At 34.7% G+C, this 20,753-nt stretch overlaps 1 protein-coding gene across 16 annotated transcripts in view; it reads left to right on the forward strand.

The window, feature by feature from the left end:
* The window catches only part of TCF7L2 (transcription factor 7 like 2), a 210,723-nt gene that overhangs the window by 67,476 nt on the left and 122,494 nt on the right, over window positions 1-20,753 (forward strand). The window lies entirely within an intron of this gene.

The raw sequence follows: 20,753 nt of genomic DNA on the forward strand, positions 1-20,753 counted from the left end.
TCCTCCGTCTTCTTGCTTGAGTTCTGTCAAGGCAAATTAAAGGAGTTGACAGTGTCTTGGATAGCAATAGCTAACCAAGTCCAAGTCTTAAACAACATACATGGAACATAAAATAGAAATATCGAAACTTTCAGTTTGTATCATTGTGGAAAGATTTCCCCCTACCTCAACTAAATTTGGACAAACAGCATAACATTGTTATATAAATTGGCTTCTGCCAATTGAATTAGCCATGGTAATAACTCTGAAACATATGTAAGAGTAATTTAAAAGAAATCAGTATTGTTTATGCTTGTTTAAAAAAGTTCAGCAGATTTAGTAAAATGATTAAATAACAATGAATATAAACATATTTCTGCATGTGCCCACATAGGTTTCCACTGCAATCATATAATTTTTAGTTTTTAAAAGATAAAGTTTTAAAAAATGATGAGAGAGCATTGTAAACTTAAATCACATCCAGGGATTTCAGAATATTATTTTGCAGCTTCTATAAGTAGAAACATAATCCTAGAAAGTGTAATGAATAATGATGATGATTAAAATTGTAACACAAGGAAAGAATGCAGAATGATTAAAGACAAGCCAACATGGTCATTTGAAATCTAATGTTATCTCTCTGTTCATCAGAAGAGAGTCTGTGCTGTAATGGAAGGAAACCTTTGGATCCAACCCCAAAATTTCTACATACTTATAATTTGTAAAATAAGGAAGATCTGCAGAAATTTAGACTGTTCACTTTTTTCACTTCTGAAAATAATTTGGATCTCAGTTTAAATTTCATTTGTTTCATTGGCATCCTAAAATATGACATTGGTATAAATAACATATCCAGTCAGTATCTGATTATTATATATGATTTTTTCTATTTTTCTTTATATCAAAGATAATTAAAATTCTTAATTTTAATTAAACCTTATCAAAAATCTAGTCCCTAACCCTAACCCTAGCCCTAATATTTTCTGAGTACATGTAGCATGTTGCCAATTTGGAAAAGGTACCTAACAACACATTACTGCATAAATAGGATTTAACAATTTTTTCCATTGCCAAAGATGCAGAATAAGATTTTTCCCCTATTTCTTCTATTGGTTTATGAAATTCCATATTTTTGATTTTAGCTAAAAAGCCTTAACTTCTGAAAATAACTTACCCTCACTTTGGAAATGCAACCTAAGGTGATAGAATGGTCCTTTGGAATTGCTGGGTTGCAAAGGTTTAGAAAATATCTATTTAAGCACGAATTGGGTTCATGGATGTAGACCTGATACCGTTAATTGTTCCTACAAATCTCTCTTTCTTGAGCAGATTGTGTGTGGATTGGTGAAGTTTATAGATCTATATCCATATAAGTCATTCACTTGTTCATTCAGATAATTAAGGTGAAAGGTGTTGCAAAAAGTAGGCAAAATAATATTTTGTAATTTTAAAAAGTTGAATCTGTATATTTTAGTATAGCATATCCCGCTACTTAATGAGAGTCGATGGTGCATGATGATAGCCATATGCATATTGTTACAGCTACATCTGTAGGTACTATCAATCTGCAGCTTTCACTTAGAGAATCACATTTTCTTTCTTTGTTCTTCTCATCTGATTACCTGCCAATAACCCTTTCAGGAAAGTAAGCTTTTCCCTTTCCTTCTCTTATAGAGCAGCAAGCAGTGTAGGTTGCCAAAATGGTTTGGCAAAATGCACAGCCTCTCTAGCACTGAAGAAGACCATCAAATCCCATTTATTTAGTTATTGCATGCTTTTTTGCTTGCAGGTGAACTATTCTATTCTATTTATAGGAGAAACACCAAGTTCATACTGTTTGAATTAAAAAAAAACTTTTGGGTGGGGTAGAAGCACTGTTTTCAGCCAGTGTCATCTGATAGTTAACACTCCTGAGCATATCAATGAGATGTTCATATTTTGAGAAGAAAAGCTCTTTGAAAAAAAGGATTGTTAAACACTAATAACAATTCTCTTTTTCTATTCTATTTTCATTTTTATGGACTATTAAGGATTTAGTTCATCTTTTTGTTTAATTATGCTGCGCACTGTACGAATGAACATTTTTGTTATGGTCACTAACCAGAATTAAGTATATAGTGCTATCTCTATCTCTCAAAGGCTGAAGGACAGTGGACTCCACTGGAGGTTTAATTGCAAATGTTTAATATTACATTCTTCATATATACATATTTTTAACACTGTAAGATTGTTAATAGAATATTTCAATGTGTGATTTAAGCAAGGTATGTTCTGCACATGTTTAAATAATACAAGCAAGAAAATAAAGTTTAATTCACCTCATTGAATTTGATAGCAGCATTTTCTCTTCTGTTGGTGTAGTCTCATTTCCTTTTACAATTTTCTGCTCATGGTGAAATTGGTCACAATTAGCATAGAGCTTAAAATATTATCCCCCCAAAAATAATCACCTTATGTGAGACGGCCGGCCATATACGATAGATAGATAGATAGATAGATAGATAGATAGATAGATAGATAGATAGATAGATAGATAGGTAGGTAGGTAGGTAGGTAGGTAGGTAGGTAGGTAGGTAGGTAGATAGATGATAGAAAGATAAATCTTTCTTTGCTCCTCATGTTAAATATCATCTGTGATAGCTTGAATGCTGAGCAGTGCTGACTGGTCAGCAATGCCAGCTATCAGAAATCTAGGGAGGTCTGCATATATAACTGCAACTGAAACTTTTATCACCACCACTGCAGGAGAAAGACTTTCATTTGGCTGTGCCGGTCCATCAAACTATTTTATTTATGTGCTTCAAAGCCTTTAAAAATTCTTTTAGGGTACATCAGTAGGGAGTTAATAGAAACTTTGAAATAGGAAAAATGCCTGTGGGTTAAGCAGAAAACCCCAGTTGCCTGAGTCAAGCAAAATGCTTGTACTGTTGTTGATAGGTCATTTGCCGAAGGGGAGTTGAATGGATTGCTCTCTATTCTTCCAATCGTGATCTGCAGTTGCTTTCTTTTTGGAAAAGAGGTATCTCCTCCTTCTCAGGGCTAGATAGAATATAATTTGGAATGCTGTATTAAAGATAATGTAGTTTTCAAGCGTGAATGTAATATTTAATATTGTCCAGAGTCATGTTTTAGGAATTGTCAAGGGACTCATGTTGAATACATCTATGTTGCATCATTGAACAATTTCCCTTTATATTTTGGGAAGTTAAATAATGAAGAAGGATTCTCTATCACCATCTGCTCTATCAATAGAGACAACTTTAATCTTTTCCCAAGCATTCTTGAAGAGAAGCAAGTTAAAAGAGAATGTTACTTCCTTAAAAGACTAAAATATCTGAAGCACAAATGTGCTGCTCCACCTCCTGTCTGCTAAATAGGATTATAGGATTTAATTCTGGGAGAAATTTTACATCTTGATGGAGGCAACTTTTCATATCTTTTTTTTAAATGGAAAAAGCAGATGGAATGTGATGTGATATTAAATTCCCATCAGATTGCATACTTTTCTAGATATAATTTGTGATTTTGAAGGCAAGAGAGACATTGGATCAGCAGTATAAAACCCAACAGGAGACTGGAATCACTGCAGGACTATATATATATCAGGGGTGTCAAACTCAAGGCCCATAGGCTGAATCTGGTCCATAGGGTGTTTAGATCTGACCCACAGGACCATCCTGGAAACAGCGAAAGACCAGCCCGTGGTGCCTCTGTCAGTAAAAATGGAGCTGAGGCCACGTGCAGTTATCCCGAGCTCCATTTTCACTGACAGAGTGCTTGGGCCACCATAGACACTCCCAATACAAGTGATGTCAAGCAGGCCATGGCCACCCTGGCCATACCTATCCAGCCCCCTGAGATCAAACACAAGACTGATGAAATCGAGTTTGACACACCTGATGTATTTAATTCATACAGGGGAAAAAAATCAGATATTACAAGTTTCTATTATTGCTGGAGAAGTACCATAATTGTTAAATAATAAATTGACCTTGACAAATGGTGACTACATAGATAAACAATCTATGTGGAATTTACTTGGCAATAGTGATGAAGTGATTTTCATTGTCTTGTAGGATGTTTGTCCAACTTTTGAATCTAAACTGTAACACTGGGATTTCTGGGTGTCTTCTGTCCAAGTACTTACTTAGGTCCAGCCCTGGTTAATATTTGGGAATCAGGTAAGGTCAGCTAGGTGCAGCCTTTTGCTGCAGACAATTGTTGCATGTGCAATGTTAAATATGTGACATATGTATACAGTAAAGCAGGTGAAAAGAATCTAAAGACTACCCAATATCTTTCAAACTTGATAATGCAAGGTGGTACTACTGGAGATTATGGTTCAATAACATCTGAATAGTGGTGGAATATGACCGGTACACCCCACTACGGGCGTACCGGTGCCTGCTGGGAGCACCAGATACCATTCCGGTTCAGTGCACCTGCCTGCCTGCCATCCTTACCTGTATTTGAGCTGATTGGGGCTTCTGTGCATGCGCATGGAGCGTATGGTGCCTGTGTGATGCTCCACCGAGCAGCTGGAGCAGAGAGAAGAGTCGCGGGTGGTAAGTACGCATGAGCGTTCTACGCACGTGCATGTGGTGGACGCCCAGCCCCATTACACCATACCGGTTGCAACGGGATCTGAAACCCACCACTGCATCTGAAGGAGCCAAAGTTTCCCACTCTTGTGCTACAGTGCTAATTTCCTTCTAATTAGGAATTTATTTGATCCTAATTTTTTGCTTATCTTGGCTAAATAGGCTTGTGGCTAGTTAGGAAATCTGAAGAAAATTGTGTTTTAAGTAAAAAAAACTAGAGAAAGAAAGTAATACTCTAATTATACATATTGAAAAGATTTTTGATATCATTTAAAAAATACTGTATTTCCATTCTTTTCTCTGTCCATGTGACTGTGGTAATTTATTATGTGGCAAAATACAAATCAGATTTTTGTCCTATTTTTATTCTTGGTTGGTTCCTTCTGTTGTTTCTATCTTGATAGATGGCTTTGGTGAGCTATTGATTTATTCTCTTTTCTTAGCTATAAATTCTCAACAATGTTTATTTTATTAACATTGCAAAAATGAATTACCCCAAACAAACAAAAATTTACTGTTGGTATATAATTAAAGGAATAGATTCAAAGACAGGATTTACTTTCAATCTTTCCTTCTTTCTTTCCTTCTTTCTTTCCTTCTTTCCTTTCTTTCTCTTTCTCTCTCTACTCATTCTTTTTCTTTTTTCCTTCCTTCCTTCCTTCCTTCCTTCCTTCCTTCCTTACTTACTTACTTACTTACTTACTTACTTAGTCTCATGCAGAAGAAAGCTGCTCTAGTATACTTGCTGCAATAGAACTGAAGATATACATCAGTTGCATGTTTCTGTTGAGCACAGTTTAGGACTCAAATGAAATAGAGCACTTGAACTTGCTTACCTGTGCTATGAGAAGTGTATTTATTTCAAGTGAGGGTTAGGATCATAAATTTTAAAAAATGTTATGGGTAAATAAGGCCCATTATGTAGGTGGGGAAGTGTCTTAACATTCTTGGTAACAGGACTGAAACCCCAAATGCAGCAGCTTTTTTTTTATTTGTGTGGCATGCAGTTCATATTCTTCATGTGCACCCTTCCTCCACCAAAGCAGGAGCAACTTTCTCATCTGCCTTTAAGGACATTTGCCATATTATTAAATTTATAGCAGCAGGCAGTGTTAATATGTGACTGCGACCGGATTTACAGATTTAAAGATAAAGATGCTGTATGCAGTGATGCGTTGTTGTAATGTGCAAGGATAGGCTATTACATAACTGGTGATAATTGTCATTCCACCAACACTCAGAGTTCTATACAAAATAGCAGTAAAATCCATTGTTTAGGGGTTTACTGCAAATGAAAGGAAGGAATCACTAAAAGCACCTTGGGTATAGTCTGAATGTGCATATATATGCATGTGAATGAAACAGCATTGTAGTGTACAGAAACAAAAATGCAGTTTATGGTACTTTTACAAAAAAATTCTTCTACAACCTTTCCTTTCCTTTCCTTTCTCTCCCTGTGTTCTTTTTTTTTTGGCTAGCATTTTAACATATATTTCAGGCTGGTAGGCTAAGAGCCTGGGACTTCCCTTCACCACACTTGGAGCCTTTGATCAGTTGCTTTGGAGGTAACATCAAAAGGATGGCTGAAAAAGACAGCCAGGCTGTGAAGTTCAACATTCAAGTTAATAGCTTGACTGAAGGTTGTACTGCATTGCCAGAGATGCAGTAAACATGGGCAGTTCCACAGCATTTCTTGGAAATTGACCCAAATGTTGTGTACTTAGAAAAAAAGCTTAATTTGCATTTGGATGAGTAACAGATATTTTTTTAAAGTGCCACTTTTAGTCATTTGCAGAATGGAATAAAAAGCTCAAATGATATCTACAGTATTGCAGGCATTTTGTTATAAACGTAATTAGATAATATGCTTCATTACATTCTATTTATGTAGAAGAGTTGTCAGTTTGTATATTTTTCACCTCATCAATACAATCACAGCCAGAAAACAGTTAACACTGAGAAGACAGTAGTCAGAAGAATTTCAGAAATCTAGGCTATGCCCTACATAGAATCAATAAATCTAGAATCTATCCTTGCAGTCTAAATTCTGATCATTTTGTTGATCTATTATTTTGCACCTAATTTCTGCATTGCTTGTGCAAGTAGAATAATGGGAAAAGAAGTGAAAAGCAGTTTGGCTGTTTTGGTAGAACTCAAGAAAATGCTCAGGCCCCAGTTTTCCCATTTTAAAGGAATTAGCATAATTTTCCTTTTTCTGAGTTTGGTTACGTAGCAGCCAGCCATATCAATATGCATGCAAACACCCCTATTGGAAACTCTAGTTCTCTTTACAACCTAATTTTTAAGGCATTATTCAATAAAATAAATGGTAAGCCAGCATATAGCAAAGCCCCAACTAAATATTGTTTTTATTTTCAGTGATGCTTCTGAGTTGACTATAACCCCGTGGTTTATTTAGAAGGCTGTCTGCCTTTCAAAGAAGTAAACAGAGAGAAACAGAAGGTAAAATGAGGTGAAAGGGAGTATCTTGAAGGTTAGACATGATGGAGGAAAGTAACCTTACCAGGCTGCTTCCTGATCAATGGATTTTTATGACTGGTTACCCCCATCAAAATAGCTGTTTTGTAAGAGCTCCTATTACATACTCCCAAAATTCTAAATGTGTTAGTAGAAGTCTGTTGTGTTTCCTTTATAACTTGTTTGCATTTGTAAATTAAAAATATCACAGACTCAGTGACAATGGTATTATCTATTTTGAATGAGTAGATATCAAGTTCAATATCTGCTATTTCTGCAGAAAAAAAACATGCTTAGGGGAAATATATGATAGCATGTAATGCAAATGGCTAGTATGCTATAAGTTAGAGACAGACTACTACATTGATACTAGTGTAAATGGACTTGGAGAAAGCATTTTCCATATTTCTAAATAAAAGCTTGTATTGTCTATAATTTATTGCAATAATCACTTTAACTTACCTTTCCCAATTTAGTGCCTTTGTAATATGGCTGACTTTATATACACTACTTTTCAATAATCTAATTAATATCTAATCTATATTGACCAGAAAGTCTGGGTAACCTCTCTATCTATGGGGAATTTTTTCAGCATCTTGCGCATATCAAATGCTGGCAATATTCATAGTTTGTTTCTCTTTTCCTAATTTGCAAGTAGCAGGGTGGTTTCTTTAATAATGTTGGTTTTCTTTTTTGTGCTGACTGGAATAAACCAGATGTTTGCAAGATAAGTTAAATTGTGGATAATGGATATCAATTAATTCTCTAAGAGTGGTATTCAGAAAAAGAATTTCTGCTCATTCCCATTCTCATTCCGGTATCAGGATTTTCAAAGAATTAATGTTGAAAACTTATTATTGAATATTTGAATATATTGTATGGAAATCTGACAAAATAACATAAGGGCAAAAGATTGTGTCCAAGAGTCATTTAGGGTAAAAGAATTTCAAGGTATTGCCTAAGTAGTCTTTGCTACACATATCAGTGGTTCACCAACTTTATGTAAGATTAAACAGCTCCCACCCTCCCTTAACAAACGCCAATAAAGCAATTTATTGTGTAGTTCCCTAAATAGGTAAACAGAATGATCATGGGCAGACATCCTTCCCTCCCTTCTTATTCCTTCCCTCCCTTCTTATTCCTTCCCTCCATTCCTTTATTTCTTTCCTTACTTACTTTGCTCATTTTCAATCCCTGAAGTATACAATTCTGTCATTACCTCAGAACAATTCACACTTCCTGCTGGCTTTCCCACTGACTTGTGGGAAGCTAGTAGGAAACATTGGAAATGGCAATTATATGACTGCAGCTGAGTGCAGCAGCACTGAATTGCAATTCCATGGGAGACATGACTCCTGTATTTTAATATTTTGTAAGTTATCCCATTTAAAGTATGTTTATTCAAAAAGAGCTGCCCTATGAACTATGGCTTTGCCCAATGAAGATTGATTATGCATAAGAAACAGAGAAAAATAAAACATAAGAGTTTTAGTAGTATACAGGTAGTGCAAAATGCAATGATTTTGTACAGGTGTGCACAAAGCTGAATTCTGCTTCCCATTTCATTAAAATAACTGAAATAGGATTCTTACCTCCCATTGGCCTTTTTGGAATTTGTGAAACAAGGGGAAAATATATTCTTTTGAATTCATGTCTAAGTTATTTTATACCGGATAGATGGTTAATAATCTTTCTTTATGCTTCATCTAAGCAATTGTATCCCCTGCTTGAACTTGGAAATGTACTGTGGATTCTCATAAAATATGAGATTATAGCATGTGATAAGATTGGAGACATTGCTTTACTGACTGCTCAGTAAATACATTGGTGTCTCTTCGATGTGCCCCGAGGCACTGAAACCTGAGGCCTGCCCACATCTTGAGTTCTACTTTCCTGCTTGCAAAGTGCCTCTGGCTAATAGAGCAGTCGATTTTCCCCTCCCTTTTCCTTTTCTTTGGCCTCCTAATAAAAATAAAAAGATGTTTTTGTGTGTGTCTGTTTTCTTGTTGCTGCTTAAATAAAAAAGGGTGTATAAATGGAGTGAAACTCAGGTCTTATAAATCCAGTTGTAAATCACATTCAAACAATGTATTTCATTGACAAAATATTTTAAAGTTAATGCTCTTGATTTAGTGCATGCATCTATTTTAAGTGAGAAACAAACGTACACTGATGGCTCATGTGTGGAGAATACAGATTTGAAATTAGGGCCAATAGGACCTCATAGTATTTCTTTGCTTTCAGTTTCTTAAGTAACCAGTCACTCTTTGCTGCTAGAAGTTAGCTGTTAAATACAAATTTTCTGCTTTCCTCCATTATTTAAATTCAGAGTATTTTTTTTCCTGCAGATATCAAACAAATCCAGAAGCAATAAAAATGGAAAAGTCTGTTTTAACTGACTAATCTTTTACACTCTTGAACAATGATGAAATACATATACAGTTAAAGGAAATACCGTAGTGATTGGATGCTTGCAGACATGGAAAAGCAAGTAGTTTGTATGGGGAATATAATCAGCATTTCCTAGAACTGCTATGGATTTAATTAGTGATAACTGTATGTTAGATCCTTCAGAACACAGGAATCACTGCTAATCTCATTGTCATTAATTGCAAGACTTCCTTACTCTAGAGATCTACATTTTGTGTAAAGTAATTATATATGATGCCCAGGAATGCTTTGTTCATTTGTGCTGAGGAAGTTGTTGAAAAAGAGATATCTTAAAGAGCGATTGTTTTTGCAAGTCTGGAAAGCTGAATAGATACGAGAAAGAGTGAAAAAGCAGAAGGAGGATATGAGAAATGAATTACGTTAGATATTATATTACCTCTACAAGGTAGGAAATACATGGCAGATCATGGAAATGCTGCAAATAAGAAGCAACAAAATCCAATAATGTCTTGTATAGGAGGAAAAGGGATTAATAAATATGTTATGGCATAGTATGCTCTGTTGATCAGCAGTAACTTGGAAATATAAGACATATTATCTTTGGGTTAGCAGTAGCATTTAGCAATAGTACTTCAGCTCGAATACCACATCACAGTGCTTTACAATCCTGTCTTAGACGTTTACAAAGTCAGCCTATTGTCCCCAACAATCTGGGTCCTTATTTTACCAACCTCGGAAGGATGGAAGGCTGAGTTCAACCTTGAGCCGGTGAGAATCGAACTGCTGGCAGTCGGCAGAATCAGCCTGCAATACTGCATTCTAATCGCTGCACCATGACAGCTCTTTAGGTTATTCAATATTACCTTATTGCCTTAGACCACTGTTTCCCAAACTTGAGTAAACTATCCAAAATTGGGAAAAAGTGATTTATCTTTGGATAAGGACACATGATCCATTTATCAAATCACAACAGAGACATTTAACTACAGACTTTCTCATAAGCAGGTTTTGGGTGTTGTGAAATTTGCAACATCTTAAGAACTGTCTTAAGAGGTATGTAGATCATATGTAGTGTATTCCCATATGTGAGCTACAATATTTGCTGTACTCTTTGTGCATTCAAATACAATGTATTTGCACATTGCGGCTATGTGTCCACATCTAACTCCTAAACCTCTACGTTGAGCATGAGAAATAGAGTATATTATAAATCATTCTGTTTGTCTATCTAGATTTTTATGTAGCTCAGCTCCCAATGACTACGGGTGGCTCATAACTACTAAAAAAATTACAATAGAAGAAAGGAAAGGGAGAGGGAAGGGAGAGAGAGAGAGAAAGATCTCATGAACAGCTTTATGTGATTTGAATTACAGTCTGAATTACATGGAACCTGGATTGTAAACAATTTTCTGCTTCCAGTTGAGCATAAAAAAATTGTGAGACAAAGATAATATAATAGACAATATGGGAAATTTCTGGATGAGATGCAGCCAATATATATAATTGTCCAATAGTGTAAAAATAAATGTCTTCTACATTCTAGACTCTTGAAGCGCAAGTGACTTAAAAAAAAATACATCTGGGTGCTTTGTCAAATCCTTTATTTAGTATGTTTGAGAAAGAAAATTAAAACCATCTGTTGGAAGCACTATAACATTTGAAAGTTCTGTAAACCTTTTTTAAAAAATTCACAATACTTGCATTGGCTAATAGGTTTATTCAACACATATGGTGAAAAGATAGGCATTTGTGTAAATTTTTTCCTGATCAAGATCTGTTTTCAGGATGAGGAGAATATTGGTAGAATTCTCAATAGAAAGTTGTCTGGATATTGTTTTTTAGATCTATCAACATGGAAATTATTTAGTAAAAGTTCATATCATCAATTTTGATGTATTTAAGTACAATGACGATAAAGATTATACTTATATTATATTTATGCATGTTGGAAAGTAAAAGCCAAATATCATCACTAGAAATATAGAGTTGTTTGCTATTTATTATTAAATTAGTTTTCTGCCTGACTCCCAATAACTTCAGGTGGTTGAAAAGAAAACATTTTTTAAAAAATACAATAAAAAAATAAATATAAGAAATAAAAGATAGATAAATAAAAGTGCGTTTATGTGTGAGTGTGTCTCTTTATTTCTATGTATGTGTGCGTATTCATTTATTCAGGAGTGAGCTAAAGTAATATGTTAGGGACAGAACCTATAAAAAGCTTGTGGTAGGAGGAGGAGTTACAGTTTTGTACTGCTTTGATAAATATTAACTTCACAGAGAGCTGGCATGGAATGGTGCCTAAGAGACTTTTCTATGAATCGGAAGTGCTCACTTTGATTTTTATCCCTGCAGTGAACTCAATAACTGATCACAGATCAGCCACTTCTTATTTCTCAGCTTCTGTGGCCTGGAGATAATATCATTGGCCTCTTTCACTGGTGTGTTTTAAAAATTAGAATGTGCAAATGTCTTAGAACAAGGATAGAACAAGACTGCTCTATTGCATAGTTTGTCTTATTTAACTTAAGATGTGAATAGAAGTGTGCTGGTATTTGTGTTGTGCTAACATTTTTACAATTTCTGTGTTCACAATGAACTGCATTTTTTATTTACTGGTGTAGTTTATTGAAAACCCATATCAACCATAATCTGGTAGTAAAGTGAAATTACAAATCCCATAATCCGCCATTTATTCAGTATCTTTCCTTTTGCTTCTGGTTGTGATTAATCCAAGTGTAATTGATAATACTGGCTTGATCTGAATATGGCTAAAGGGTCCTGCTTATGGCAATATGTTGGTTAATGAGAGTCTGTTGCTCAATCGGAAAGGAGCTCATGGGATAAGAAAACAATGAGCTATAGAATACCAGGAGCAGTATTGACAATCAAGCTGAGGAACTTTAAATATTTTGGTTCAGTAGGCATATTTGGAATGTGGGCATTTTCAAATGACTGTCACAATGGACAGAATGTGCTCATTTATGAAGTAATTGTAATAACAGACAGGTTATGTTATAGAACATTTATTTACAGAAGGCAAATTAGTTAGATTAAAAGGGAAAAATCCACAGAAAAGACATATCCATTCCAGAGAAAGTAAGTCACATGCATTTTTACATGCAAAAACCACCACAAGTTATGCAACACAAGATAGGTAATGCCTACTGCCATGTAAACTTCTGTTCATTTCAGTATTAATTTATTTATTGATTTATTATATTTTTATGCTGCCTTTATTATTTTATAAGTAACTCATATACAGTAATGCCTCTTCTCTTCCTCTTTTTCCTCCCACAACAAGGCCTGTCAAACTCACGGCTCACAGGCCGGATATCTGCTGGCCATGCCCACGCCCAGTTTAGTGAAGGGGGAAAAAGTCGCAATATGTCCATATTAAATATTTATTACTGGTTATGTGGCATGGCTTGGTGGGTGTGGCAGAGGAAGGATACTGTAAAATCTCCATTCCCTTCCCACTCCAAGGAAAGGTTACTGCAAAATCCCCATTCCCTCCCCAGTCATCTGGGACTGGGGAGGCAGAGGATAGATGGGGACGGGGCCAGTCAGAGTTGGTATTTACTGGTACTCAAAATTTCCACTTCCAGTTCTCCAGAACTGGTCAGAACCTGCTGAATACCACCTGTGGATACGTCATCTGACACTGCCATGACGAACATGAGTTTGACATCCCTGCCCCACAACAAAAATATTGCTAGATGATTGAACTGAGAGAGTTTAAATGGCCTAATGTCACCCAGCTGGTTTTCATTAACTCACAGTCTCCTGGCTTCTAGGCTAGCACCTTAACCATTACACACACTGGCCTCCCATTCCTTGCCATTTTCCCTTAACAATTAAATGTGATTCAACTACTGAGCAAGTCCAGTGCAGCTTAAAGATGTTACTGGTGATAATGTTGGCACATCATTTTATTTTTCAGTTCAAATTTACCACAGAACTTTCCAAATATTAAAAAAACCCTTTAATTAGAAATATATTGTTTACTTTAAAAAAAAAATTACATTATATTTGCAAGCATAGTGGTGCCCATCTTTTCAGTATTATGATTTTCCTGCTGATAAAGGCTCTAGTAATTTAATCAGACTATGTGCAACATGTTTGGACTCACAAAACATTATCTGTTTCATCTTGAAGCTCTGTTTATTTTATTTGATAAACACACTAGTTATGAGTTTATTGCAGTTTGGAGTAGTTTTGGTACAGCTAAATAGTTTTCATTTTAACTTGAATGTGATTAAATAGTTATTTTAAGTAAAAGTTACTTTAAAAAACCCAGAAATATTACAGTTCCATTTCTATTTTGTGTATGTACCGTATGTATGTGTTTACACTGCTGCATTTGTATAATGACAAATGTGAGCCATAGCCAGTTGCATCTCCTACTCCTAGAAACCACAGCCCTTAAATAAAAATTGGTATCAAAAGTAACTTTGTGGGTTAGTTATTTTAAAATGCGAACTATGCTTAGTAACAAATGATCACTTTAAGCTATTTAAAGATTGTAATAGTCCAGTGGTTCCTCGGACTTCCTCTTTGTTGATGCCTGGAGGCTAAGAGTGTTTAGTCCTCAGACAGAGATTATGGGATAGTAGAATTGGTGGACATGGCTTGGTGGTTTGGATGCCTGTGGTGCTGTTTTGTCTACTGGGAAAATTGTGGTGAGAACTTCTCAAGAGTCAACATGCTAAGAATTCTTCAGTCTGGTTACTAGAGAGAAACTATCCCATTGCTTTCTCTCCCACACCCAGTCACACTCTATGAGTATCCTTCTCATCCAGTACCACAGCTATTTGGCACAGCGAGCAAAATGCCCGCAGGACTTGAAATATTAAGGAGTCCAAATTATGCTGCTTAATGTTTTGCTCTATATTTGCTTATGACATCTGCAGCATTCAGAGTCTGTAAAATGTCACTGTTGCTTTTTTTAAAGATACCATGCTTTGGGTTTTGCCTAATACCCTCTATTTTAATAAAGCTGGAATCTTTTTTCCAGTATTGGAGTATTGCCAGCTTTTGCATCAAATGCTAATAACATTTCTGTTAATCTTGATGTTTAAAATGCTATAAAGTTGATTTGTATCCATTACTAACATCAGATCTCTTATTCAGTGAAACAAAAGTACATAGCTGTATATTTTGTATTTTTGACCGAATATATCTTACTAACTTTTTTAATTTTAAAAATATCTTCCTTGGCGATAACTAACCCTTGTTTGGAAGATTCAATGCCCTATCAAAATTCTTCCTGCTTTTTATCATTTTGATATGTTAGTTAGATTCCTGCATGTATATCCAGTAACTTTTCTCTATGAAATATTGTTTTTTCCCCTTCATTCTTATAGTATAATATATCCTAAATATATATTGATGTAAATCAAATGTTTTTGCTTGTTTTAATTTGGGGAAATAATTATGGGCTTAGGCTGATCTGCAAAATCATTAAATTTTGTTTTGTTTTTTATGACTTATATTTTTATAAACATTGTCTTTTTTCCTGTGGGTTACTTTTATTCCTTTGAATCATTTTTCTTTTTAAAAAAGTATTGTAAAAGAATATAGCTGATTGGCTGAGAGAACCTGTAGGCCCAGTACTGATTGGATAGACATTTGTAGTATCCTCATAAATCACAAATGTTTGAAAGGGTTCAGTCTTTGTATGAGGGGATTTCAGTTTTCATATTTTACTTTTTGTAATATATATTTGTAACAGCTTATAAATTTAAAGGAAAATGGATGCAATGATTGTTTCATAACCACATTACTCTACATTTATATAGAATCATTGCTGCTACCCACCCCTGCCTTAAGCATGAAAACTGGTTGGGTCACTTTGGGCTCTATCTCCACCCACAATGTCAGGCTCAGGTGACAAGCAGGTCATTCAATTCCTGTTGCAACTAGTGGAACACCACTCAGCTGATCTGCATGAAAAAGCAGAGCCTGCATTGTAAAAAAAAAGTTAGGAGGGGAAAAAACACCCCGTTTCACCCTCTCCTTCTCTACCCCTCTCTTCATTTTTAAAAGAAACAAAACATTACAACAAAAATGCACAAAATTCAGTAAAAGGATTGTAAGTAAGTTTGCAGCAAAAAGGTTTTGGTTGGGACTTGACTGCATTGCACTCTGATCATCTCATTTTTAACTGAAATATTTTTTCTGTTAAAACATGCCACTTTCCTTCTTGTTCCAGGCGAAAATGTATTCTTGGACTTTTTATTTTTATTTAGTATGTAAGATGGAAAGTTATCTTAGGACCCAAGAAGCATAAAGTAACAAGTCTCTGTCACTGAGAAGATCCAAATAGAGAGAAAGCCACAAAGAATATGAAATTAAAATTTCTGGGTTTTCTTGGGATCAAATTTATTCCATTTTCTTGTTTCTTAAAAAAAAGATAAACAATATATCCCTACAGTATGAGTTAAATACTGATTTGTCTTTGTTTTACATGTACTCCCCTAATCAGTGTCTAGAGATGTATAAAGCAAAAATGTTCAGAAAGTTTTCTTGAATCTTTCATGGACCCATTAATCCTTCTCTTTATATAGTTGTTTAAATTTAGTCATTGTAAAACAGATTGTCCAAAAAGTTTAAAATTAGAAAGTATTCATGTTAAAACTGTATCTGAAAGGTGTTTATCAACTCATATATCTCTCTGAGTTGGCAATGAAGTACATTGTTGTGATAATGTTGCCACTGGACTTTACTGGGATTCAATAATATAATGGAAATATTTTTTTTCTTTTTGGTGAATGTTACTCACGACATTTTTTTTTAACTTCCTTTGGACGGAACTTCCTTTGAAGGCTAGATGTGCAAATGGATGCAGGGAAAAATGAGATAAAAGTTCATGCATCAGGAGTATAACATGAATTTTTTTTTCTCAACAATTTTCTGCAGCCACAATACTGTTAACAAATGATTGTCTTTTATAAGTAAGGATTTGAAGAAACATGCTTGCCAAAACATTAGGATTATATGTTAGTTAGCTTTCATTGGTATGTGTGGAAAATGAGAATGAGATTGAACTTGCTATCTCCTTCCTGTCACCTGTGAGTTTAGCAAGATCTGCAAGCCGCATTGTTTTCATCAAGTCAGCAACCTGCCTATTTTGTATTCCGGATCTAAGTGAGTTTATATACTTATTCCATCGGTCTGCTAAAGGCCTCTGTATTGTGAGTCAAATCAATACTTATGCAGCTCTGGCAGGAAGGAAGATAAGGGGTAAAGATCTCTAGTTTGTGTGTTTTTCTTTAATAATGGTGTTAAATAAGAATAGATTTTTAAATTGAGAAATTATCCCAAATGTTAGGTGTTATTTACGTATTTATCATAAAGCCTATATATGTGCAACCTCTGGTGGTTTCTAAAACATCAGAATGCATGAGACTTCAGTTTGAGTAGAGATTGGGACTGCATATTAAATTATAATCCCTACTGTCCCTGAGATAGGAATTAGAATATTTAACGGTTAGATACAAAATGAATTATATTTGTGAATTCTACACTATTTGAGGTTGAGCCAATGTGATGTAAAGATAAAATGAAGACCTAGATTAGATCTGTACCATGGAAACATTCTGTGATTTTTCACCAACCATTCTTTCTTAACTTTATAGTCTATGCCATAGCATTCTTGTGGGGGGGAAATAGGGCCCTTCACCCTTTGACAAAAGCTTGCAAACAAACACAATATGATATTAAAAACTGTGTAAGAGTTTTGCTTTCTATGCCAATATTCATACTTGATTCTTGGATTGACAGTGAATCAGATTTTTTTAAAGCACAAATTGAATTCCCTATTATTCCTAGGATGCTCAATGAAAATTGGAATGCTGATACTAAAATAAAATCTATGTTAATTCTGCCTCCAAATTTCCTTAATAGCAGTTTGTGAGTTAAAGGACTTCCTGCTGTCATTTGTATTCAGAATTTCTCACTCTATACAGTATTTCTCAATTTTATGGTTTGTGGACTTGCCTGATAATTCTGCAAGTTGAAGTCCACAAATTCTAGTTGCTAAGGTTGAGAAATACCGCTGTGTTTTTCATAAGGCGCTCTATCACTGTTACCTTTGTTCTGTTGAAAATACTAGATGTAAACCTATTTTTGCTGCAATTGTAATCCTAAAAAGACAATGGAACATGTACATCCTTCTATAAGCAGATTTTGATGCAATGTTTCCTTAGCAAAAAAGAATTCTTCCTGTGTTTCCAGACTGATACTTAAAATAATGTCTTGATAATGGGTTTTTTACTTGGCAGTTTACTACACTATGCAAGTTGTTGCAGGATTAGATTGCTGCTTCCTAATTCCAATAGTCCATCTTTCTCTTTCTCCATTTTTCTTCCCATCTGGGTTGAGTTAGCTCACTCAACAGCAGGACTGACTCTCATTTCCTTCACCAGTAACGTTATATAGGCAGTGATCTTGGCCTGCCCTAGCATAATTGAAAATTATGTGTACTGTAGACTTGCAGTGCTGAAATGTAGACTCATAAAAATCTAGGGCTCAGGTAGCCTGTGGAGATTGGATTTGGCACACAATGAAGCTTTTATGTAAAATAAGAATTAGAAGCCACCACATTAATATTGTATTATGGCTCAAGTTTTAAGCTATTGAATAAAGCAAGTATTTTATTCTTTATCAATAGAACTGGTGTTTTTTCAATTTAAACTGGATGAGGTAAAGCTGTAGAGAGGATGGAATATCTGAGGATTCAGGAACATTCAAAATTCATCCTTTTTGTTAACTCCCAAATGTTGGACTTTTTGTGTGCATATATTGCATAGAAACATTGCTTGCACTCCTAATGCTTACAAAGCTGCATTTTATATTTAGTTAAAAATAAACTGGGTTAAACATATTAATAAAAAATCTTTTGAAGCCTGTTTCTGAAAAACAGGGGAAGGTCAAAAATGCTCTCTTCTTTCTAGTGATATTATTACCTATCTAAGCTGGTTTGGGCTATGTGATTATTTTGATGAGTAGCTCAAGATTAGAACATGTTCATTTACTGCTATTGATGTCACCACACTGTATTCCTAAATCAGTTCAATTGAGTAATTCCATATTTGTTACTAGAATGAAAATAAGTTACAGGATCATGAAGAAAGCTGCAGGTGAACTGGGATGTTAAATGGAGGATAGTTTGAACCTGCAAAATCATTTTTATATCACAAAGATTTGCTGGAAAATTGTGGGTTTAATCATTTTTTTAAATACAGCCTTTTAATATTTAATAAATAGTGGAAGGTTTCCTGTCTATTCTATGACAAAAATAGCTTGAATCATTTTACAGTAATTCTGACTAGGGAGTGTAATGTTTTGTATTTGAACTCTTGACATTCAAACCCTCCCGTTTTAATCAATCTATCAGCTTCTTGTTGTTGGTGAATTGTGAAAATTATATTCCTGATATATTTGGAGAGCACCGTGTTGAAAAAAAGATGAAGTAAGGTATTTAGTTGGAAGCATTGTAGCACGTTATTCTTGTAGTAGCCACGTAAAGGAATAAAGCTCTCCAGAACTTATTGCCAAATTGTGTTTTTGCTATTATAATAAAAAGAAAATTATTAAATATATAGAATGTGATCATGTCAATTGAATTTAATTTGCTCATAAGCAATATATAAGCTTCTCCCTGAATACACTGCAGATGTAAGAACAAAATATTATGCATGCAAATTTACGTTTCTGTATATTGGGGCAAATTTTAGTTTAGAATTATCCTAGTTTGTTGATGAAATGTATTAACATTTTGAGCATGTACATCAGCATCATATATTAAAGTTTACCCAGAAAAGTTCAGTAAAAGCTTTTGCCTTACTTGCATTACAAACTCTTAATACTTTCAGGACATTCTTTCTCAGCAGAGACCAACTTTCTTTGTAAATTCTGAATCTTCTCAATTAACTTCCAGTAACAAGAACATGCCTTGGTTGTTATTGTTGAAGTGAGTGAGATATACCCTATTCCTGCTTGTGCATCATGAATAGGTTTGTTTACCAAGTGCCAGCCACTTGGCTGGAAGGTTGCTTGTATGTCATGGGAGTACATATTCACCAACAAACTGACTGTTTTATTGCTCATGCTGATGGCAAGAATGAAATTGTTTGTCTAATTAAATTGTTGTCATTAAGAGAGAGCATGGTGCAGAGATTTATAATTCTTTGTGCTACATTTTTATAAGTGAGGTTGACCTAAAATGAGGTTGATGTAAATATTTTAGTAATCTACCCATAGCGTTTCTTTTATCATTTTGTTACATTACAATCCTACTTGTATTTCCAAGACGTTTTGCACATTTTTTTGCTAGGGAAAGCCTCAGAAATGAATTAGAGAAAGTTATTCTAATACATTTTTTTGAAGGTTCAATTTTAGGAGGATTGCAGCAGAAAGTTAAAACAAAGCAAAGTCTGGAACACAGCAAAGATTATTCAGAAACTGCCTGAGATTATTTATAGTAGGTTTATATGCAGCATCCAACGGATACATGCATTGGCGAGTGGGAAGATTTCTAGAAGCATGAAAGGGGAAAAAAACCTCACTTTATATCAAATGCTTTACTGGGATTAGAAAAGAGATGGTGGTTACTCCTGGTTTTTTTCCTTTTTCCTTTCTGAAATCTTGAACACACCATAGTTTGTCAACTCTTCTTAAAATAGAATGATGAAATATGGTGCCATCTAAATTTGACAATCATATTTTCTAACTCATAAGACAAATCATTCATTGAATGACATAAGACCTAAAACTAGAAATCAGATTCCTTAGCACATAAGGATGACAACTTCCTGAATGGCTTTCTTTCTTCAACTCTGCTCACAGTCACCTGGCTTTTTCACTGTCCCTCCTATAGCTTTCTGATTTTCCCTTTTACTGGTTTGGGAAAAGGTCCTTTGACATATCCTCAGTGATATGTGTGCAAGGTAATCTAAAGACCATTGGATTAATGGATAGCCAGTATGCTGGATAGGGAATTCTTGGAGTTGAAGTCCATATTTCTTCAAGTGGCCATGGTTGGGGAACACTGGATTTAATGCAGAATTCTGAGTGAGAACTTTAACATATGTTTCCATTAGCCACACCGTTTTTGAAAAATGGTTTTTAAATATGAAATATCTATGGGTGTGTTATAGGTGCAAATTCTAAAATAATTTTTTAAAGTTCTAATTTTTCAATGCCTGTATTTTATTGCAAATAATTATCAATGTGGAATTAGTAAGACAGAGTAAATGAATCTTTCTGTTGTAGAACTATTTATGTTCTTGCAGTGATAGT

The sequence above is a fragment of the Thamnophis sirtalis genome, unplaced genomic scaffold, assembly GCF_051295495.1.
Source record: "Thamnophis sirtalis isolate CommonGarterSnake01/CBP01778 unplaced genomic scaffold, rThaSir2_p1.2 scaffold_11, whole genome shotgun sequence".
Taxonomy (NCBI): domain Eukaryota; kingdom Metazoa; phylum Chordata; class Lepidosauria; order Squamata; family Natricidae; genus Thamnophis; species Thamnophis sirtalis.